The sequence below is a fragment of the Lissotriton helveticus genome, chromosome 8, assembly GCF_964261635.1.
Source record: "Lissotriton helveticus chromosome 8, aLisHel1.1, whole genome shotgun sequence".
NCBI classification, from domain to species: domain Eukaryota; kingdom Metazoa; phylum Chordata; class Amphibia; order Caudata; family Salamandridae; genus Lissotriton; species Lissotriton helveticus.
This window is the reverse complement of record NC_136069.1, coordinates 1,710,502,888-1,710,510,846: the sequence shown is the minus strand read 5'-3', so window position 1 is coordinate 1,710,510,846 and position 7,959 is coordinate 1,710,502,888.

Here is a 7,959-nt window from a genome sequence, read left to right as displayed (position 1 = left end):
ACCACCATACATGAAAAGCCAGTCTCACTCAAGGAAAGCCTGTGATAGATTCTACACACTCTTCCACCAACCATCACACCGGACAAGCTAGACCAGCCATGCTAGACTCTTCCACACTCTTCCACCCACCACCACACCAGACAAGCCAGTCCAACTCAAGGAAAGTCTATGATAGACCCTCACACACTCTCCCACCAAACCTTCTATTTGGAAAGACAGAGAAAGTTTGGCTCAACTTGCCGCTTTATGTGCAGAGTCAGCTAAGCGTCATTCAACATGTATGTTTGAATGTATGCATGTATGTAGTATTTATAAAGCCCAAACCTAGCCAACAGGGAGTGAAGCACTGCAGAGGGGACACTTACCAAGGCTGAATAAACACATAAAATTACATGTTTTTCTGTGATTTCCTAAAATAAACACGAAAAATATGATATGTATAACAATAGAATCTAGAAATTAACTGGTCACCACAATTTACAAGAAAGTAGAGTGACAACAGCAATAAAACAACAATAATCGAGACTTAAAAAAATTATTTATTGAAAGCTACTCTAAGAACCATAAAGGTGTAACAAAAACTGATTAAAAGTGATAATTTTCTATTAATAAATACAATGTGCAATCATCTGCAGAACCGCTGGATTTCCACATGTCCTAGCCCTACCAAGAGCCCTGTGATTGTTGCCTGCCTGTTTCCAAAGCTCACTTCCCCCAGTCCTGTCGAGTCCCAAGTCCTTACATGGCCGCAATTCCAAAGTAAAATATATAAGAATGTTAATATTACATTTATAGAAATATCATGAAATGTGTTGGAAAGAGCTTCACAGATTTGTTTTCCATATCTACTTTGTTTAGTAGCACCACATTTTTAAGTGTTCTCAATTGCATATTTTTACATTTTATTTTTTAAAGTATTAGTGCCTATTAGCAGCAACAAAAATAACTATTCTAATAATATAATAATACAAATAATAATGATTACAACAAACATAGCAAATACTATGATGGCAAGTGCTGCTCATATTACTACTCTCTTCAGTACTTTGCACAGTTTTGTACCAGTTTAGGCCTGGTTCAAAATTCACACCTTTTTCACAGATGTTCACACTTTTCCCTAACTATGCGTTTGTTTCATACATTTGAATAAGGATTGGTAAAATGACTGTGCAATCATTGTTATCTTTGTACTCTTCATAAAAAGGAGTTGCTTTGCAACCATTTGCTAACTTTGCACTGCAGCTCCTATTCTGACTTTGTAAATTGTGAAATGAGTCATTGCATTGTTGTTTGTTGGGACATCTTCCTATAGGAACAGACAGATGTGCTCAGTCTGAAATAAGGTACAAAAGGGGGTGGTGATGGACAGAGCATCTGAATCAATCAAACACTCACACCCAGTCAAAAGATCACCCACACCCAGTCATAAGTGTGGCAGGGTATGCTCAGACGTGAGTCCCTTGCTCACTTTGCCACTGGATTCAAGCAAGCCGGGCTGAAGACGTCTGGAATGCCAGAAACCGGTCCTCGGAAGCTTGTTTCCGGTCCAGGGAAGACATGGTTTGGCAGTTCGGGCTGGACTGTTCCCATGAGGCACAGGGTCAGACTGATTTCCATATAGCCATGTCTGAACTGGGGTGGCAGAGTGGGCTAAAGAACGGTGATGGATTAAACCCAGATCTTTTGACTGGGTGTGAGTGTTTGATTGATTCAGATACTCTGTCCATCACCACCCCCTTTTGTACCGCTTTTGGCCGCCATAAGTGTGGCAGGGTATGCTCAGACGTGAGTCCCTTGCTCACTTTGCCACTGGATTCAAGCAAGCCGGGCTAAAGACGGCTGGAATGCCAGGGACCGGTCCTCGGAAGCTTGTTTCCGGTCCAGGGAAGACATGGTTTGGCAGTTCGGGCTGGACTGTTCCCATGAGGCACAGGGTCAGACTGATTTGCATATAGCCATGTCTGAACTGGGGTGGCAGAGTGGGCTAAAGAACGGTGATGGATTAAACCCAGATCTTTTGACTGGGTGTGAGTGTTTGATTGATTCAGATGCTCCGTCCATCACCACCCCCTTTTGTACCGCTTTTGGCCGCCATAAGTGTGGCAGGGTATGCTCAGATGTGAGTCCCTTGCTCACTTTGCCACTGGATTCAAGCAAGCCGGGCTGAAGACGGCTGGAATGCCAGAAACCGGTCCTCGGAAGCTTGTTTCCGGTCCAGGGAAGACATGGTTTGGCAGTTCGGGCTGGACTGTTCCCATGAGGCACAGTGTCAGACTGATTTGCATATAGCCATGTCTGAACTGGGGTGGCAGAGTGGGCTAAAGAACGGTGATGGATTAAACCCAGATCTTTTGACTGGGTGTGAGTGTTTGATTGATTCAGATGCTCCGTCCATCACCACCCCCTTTTGTACCGATTTGGCCGCCATAAGTGTGGCAGGGTATGCTCAGACGTGGGTCCCTTGCTCACTTTGCCACTGGATTCAAGCAAGCCGGCTGAAGACGGCTGGAATGCCAGAAACCGGTCCTCAGAAGCTTGTTTCCGGTCCAGGGAAGACATGGTTTGGCAGTTCGGGCTGGACTGTTCCCATGAGGCACAGGGTCAGACTGATTTGCATATAGCCATGTCTGAACTGGGGTGGCAGAGTGGGCTAAAGAACGGTGATGGATTAAACCCAGATCTTTTGACTGGGTGTGAGTGTTTGATTGATTCAGATGCTCCGTCCATCACCACCCCCTTTTGTACCGCAGTCTGAAATGAGGTACATTGACCAGGTTATTCCACTGAGTTCATGTAAATATTCCACAGGACAGTGGCAAGGGAACACCTGTCTTACACCACTTAAGATGCTGAACCTGACATCATTGGCATGGTATTCTCCAAATGTTTTGCGTTCACCCTGTCTGTTTTGCTGATTTTTTTTCTGTTGGCTTTAGGACTCTGTAAACTTACCACTTCCTACCAGTGCAAACGTGTTTATGCTCTCTCCTTCAATCATGATACAATTGTGCTACACCTAATTGACACTTTTAATTTGCTTGTAAGTATCTAGTAAATGGGTCTACATGTACCCGGAGCCTCAAAATTAAATGCTGCTAGTGGGCCCACAGCACTCATTGTGCCACCCTCTAAAGTAGCACTTTATGACATGTCTCAGGCCTGCAACTGAAACCTGTAATCTAGTTTCAAACTGCAATTTCAACCATGCAAAACAAATATTTTGTCAGGCCTAACCCATCCTCTTTAATACTTTTTAGAACATTAGAATTCCAATTTCTGTATTTCCAGGTCTCCCTTTTTAATTTAAATTGTTTTACTTTGTGGTATATTCTAATAGCCTTATAGCTCTTCTGCTTCATCCTATATGGTTGTTAGAGGCCTTCAGCTCGAGCATATAACTTGGATTCAGGGCTCTGAACAACCAATATAGCACTCTTCAGTGGTCTATAAAGCTAGATAAGTAACCCCTTGAGGTAGACACGAAAGGCTCATAGGGCAGGGTGCATAGGGCCTCATTTATGAGGACTTGCGTCAGTTTTACGCCACCGATGCGTCACTTTTTGTGACGCATCGGCGACGTAAAACATGCCTCCTGTTGCGCACTATTTACAAAGTGACGCATCTAAGCAGATGCGTCACTTTGTAAAGCCCTGCGCTACATTATACCTGCGTCAGGCATAATGTATGCAGAGGGGGCGTTCCCCCGCAAAAAGCCTCCTAGAAGTGACGCAGTGAAATCTATGAGATTTCACTGCGTCACTTTTAGGACGCTGTTGCGTCCAAATCTTGCGCCTGCCTCACAGCAGGCGTAAGACTGATGCAAGACCTTTCACATGGGGCTTTCCCCATGTGAAAGGACGCATTGCTGGAGTTGCGTCACTTTTGTGACACATTCCAGCAATGCGTGACTTTTGCGCTTACTGATACGTCAGAAATACTGACGTATCTGTAACTCCTTGCGCCATGATGCGTCATTGTGTAAATCTGACGCATCAATGGTGTCGCAAGGAGGGCGCAGTGAAAAGTGACGCATCGCTGTTTTCACGCAGCGATGCAATACTTTTCATAAATGAGGCCCATAGTATTTAAAGAGCAGGACATATGTACTTAGGTTTTGCATATCCTGGCAGTGAAAATCTACTAAAGTTGTTTTTCACTGTTAGAAGGCCTATCTCTACCATTCACTAACACAACATTTAGTAAGTGCTAACTTTGGATGTGGAACAGATAGAGAAATGGTGTTAAACTAAAATGATTTGAAATTTATTGTAATTTAAAATCCTCTTGTGACGGGTCAGAGGGTCAGGTAGGGTCTCTCCCTTCGGACTGGTGGTCCGCCACCCCCCTCTTACCTTGTACGTTCTCCCCACAGCTCCCACCGGATACATGGACTGAGGATACCGAGTCCGGATGGCCGGACGAATACACAACGATCGGTCCCTTTAAGGAAACGACCTCGAGGGACGAGACCCCGCCCCTCGAAAGCGTTGTGCCGTCAAAAGGAGGAAGTAGCGGGACAAGGTCGAACGGCGATTCCCTGAAGGCGGTGGAAAATGAGGAGGACGGAAGGCGATATCGAGTGACCCGAGAGACCGAGGACGACAAGCCAGGAGGCCCACGGTTGGACGCTTCGCCCCGCCACGCTCCCACGGGAGGGGCGTGGCTTCAAGAGCAAGACCGGCGAGACCTCCCATCCAGGACCAAGAGTGCCCAGACCCCGACCCCACCGAAGAACGCTATCTGTGCTTTGAACAGTACCTTCCTTCACAGAGACAGAGCACTTAGCCAGATGAAAAAAACCTATATACCAATAAAGCCCTCGTTGAAACCCCTGTTGAAAGCCCCGGTGTTTCTCTTTACCCAGACGCCATTAGGTACTGCCGCTCCCGTGGTCGGGACCCCTCCCATCCCGGAGCATCCGGGACAACTGGTGTCAGAAGTGGGATCTCCTCCACCATCCATCTGTTCGGAAAAGATGGAGGTCCTTATCGACCACATCATTAAAGGTCAAGAAAAGCTGGAATGGGCTGTTGAAAGTCAGCTTACGATGGCACAGGCTGACCGCGAACTGTTCACAAAGACCATATCCGCCCAATTGGAAGGCATCCGGAATGTGCCGCCTGCCTCTCAGTCCACTCCCAGCGAAGCCCGCCTGCACAGTCCACATCCCACAGGGATGGCCCTCCAGAAGTATGTACACGGCGAGGACCCGGACGCTTTCCTGTTAAATTTCGAGAGGGCCGCTCGCGCTATGAGCTGGCCCGAGGAGAAATGGCCTTTCTTCTTAGCACCTCTCCTCACAGCCGAAGCCCAGTCAGCTTATCAAGCAGCCAACCCCTTGGGTACGACCCCCTATGCGACCATTAAAATGGTCATATTGGACCACCTTGGCCTGGATCAAGAGGCCTATCGTGTACGCTTCAGAAAGGAGAGGGGGTTCAAGGAGAGAACCCAAAAACCCTGTTCTTCAGATTGAAGATGGCGGCTGACAAATGGCTGCGTCCGGACTTATGTAGCAAAGAGGACATTCTAAACAAAGTGTATCTGGAACAATTCATGGAGGCGTTGCCATATGCAACCCAAAGATGGCTGCGCCAACATGTGGGGATAACCGTAGAACAAGCCATAGAAATGGCATCCCAGTACGCGAGAGCCCAACCAAAGATCACTCCTTGGAAACAGGAGAAGACCCATAAGACATTGCCGCCGCCAAGACTAGACAAACGACCTAAAGTAGTACCCGAGGTGCCCCGATTTTTGAAACCTACGGGAATGATGTCTACCATGAATAAAGGACCCCAATGCTTTGAATGCGGAGAGTGGGGCCACATAGCGAGGATGTGTTCAAAAAAACGGACCCCCGAAGAACCCATGGAAGTAGGGTACCTACCACGAACCGTGATGTACTCCGCGGAAATGGGCAGTACATTCTATGTGAGTATGTGGATGAATGGTTGGAAAGTAAGGGCCCTATTAGACTCAGGGTGCAGACAGTCAGTTATCCAAACGCGTTTTGTCCACAAAGAACAAATGAATCCCCAGAGTCCTGTCTATATTCGGTGTGTGCACGGGGATGTGAAGCCTTACCCGGTCGCTTCCATCACCATAACACTGCCCCACAGAGAACCCTGTACTGTTCGGGTGGGGGTGGTGGATTCCCTGCCCGAGGACATGATACTAGGGACAGACAACCCCGAATTCCTTTCTCTCTTCAAAGAAACCCTGTCCCGACCGAGGAAAAGAGAGATTCAGCCTTCTTACTTGTCCCCTGGGACATCGACAGGAGTTTTCGCTTTGCTCAGGGAGAAGACCGTACCCTCTTCCATGCCTGGGAAAACGCACATAATTCGGATGGTCTCAACCCCCAGTCATACCCGCGTTTTGTGATCAAGAATGAGTTGCTATATCGACAGAACAGAGAAGAGGGGGAACTACAGCTATTGGTACCCCAATCCTTTAGGGAGCAGGTGCTCTTTTTCGCTCATGCCCATTTAACTGCCGGGCATGCGGGTAAGGAGAAAACCACCGAAAGCATCATCAGGCACTTCTTCTGGCCGGGGATCTATCGGGACGTGCAAGACTTCTGCGCTAAATGTGAAGTATGCCAGAGACGAAACACCCACCGACCCCCCGCTGCGCCCCTCCAAAGGATGCCCATCATAGGCGTCCCCTTTGAACGCGTTGGCATGGATATTATCGGGCCCTTGCCGAAGTCAGGTCGCGGACATTTATATGCTCTGGTAATTGTCGACTACGGGACCCGTTTTGTGGAAGCCTTTCCTTTACGTACGACCACTACCGCGGCGATAGCCGAGAGATTCGTGGAGCTGTTTTCCCGCGTAGGGTTTCCGAAAGAAGTGCTGACGGATCAGGGGACCCCCTTTACCTCCAAAGTGATGAAGGAGGTGTGTGCTTCATTGGATATTAAACACTTGAAGACCTCGGTGTACAATCCCCAAACCGACGGTCTCGTCGAACGGTACAACCAGACCCTCAAGCAAACCCTAAAGAAGATGCTGACAGCCGAAGGACCCACCTGGGACCGTCTCCTGCCCATAGCCCTATATGTCATACGGGCCCAGAAACAAAGCAGCCTGGGATGTTCCTCCTTCGAGCTCTTGTATGGAAGACTGCCCCGATCCCTCCTGGACATCACGAGAGACATGTGGGAAAATGAGGAATCCCAAGAACAAAAGAGCATGTTGGAATACACCACACAGTTGAGAACTCGCCTGGGGAAACTGCGAGAACTAGCTTACTCCAACCTGGAGCACCATCACGAAAGATACAAGAAAACGTACGACAAAGGCAAGAGACTGAGAACCCTGGACGTCGGGAAGTGGGCTCCTGTGCTATTGCCCTCCCTGAGCAACAAGAACAAACACGAGTGGCAAGGCCCCTTTCGGATCATCGAGTCCATAGGCAGCACCACCTACAGGTTGCGTCTCTCGCCCACTAAAACTCAAATGTATCACATCAACCTCTTGAAGGAATGGTTAGGACCGATACCCCAAGCAGCCCACTTCATAGGGCAGACCAACAATCCCAACACCTCGACCTTGGAGCAGCTAGTGGTCAACCAGGAGTTGTCCTCCCAGGAGAGGAGCCAGTTGGCAGAAGCCCTGAAACCATACGCAGACGTTTTTCCGACGTGCCCGGAAGAACCAACCTGGCTGAACACCGAATCGAAACGCTTCCGGGAGAAGTGGTAAAACAAAGAACTTACAGGATACCAGCAGCCAGGAAAGAAGCCGTCCGACAAGAGGTCCACGACATGCTCAAGTTGGGAGTCATCCGGCCCTCTCAGAGCCATTGGTCGTCCCCGATCGTTATGATACCCAAACCCGATGGGTCCAAGCGCTTCTGTATGGACTTCCGGGCCTTGAACGCGGTATCTCACTTTGACACCTACCCCATTCCTAGGGTGGACGATCTAATCGAGAAAATAGGAGACGCCAA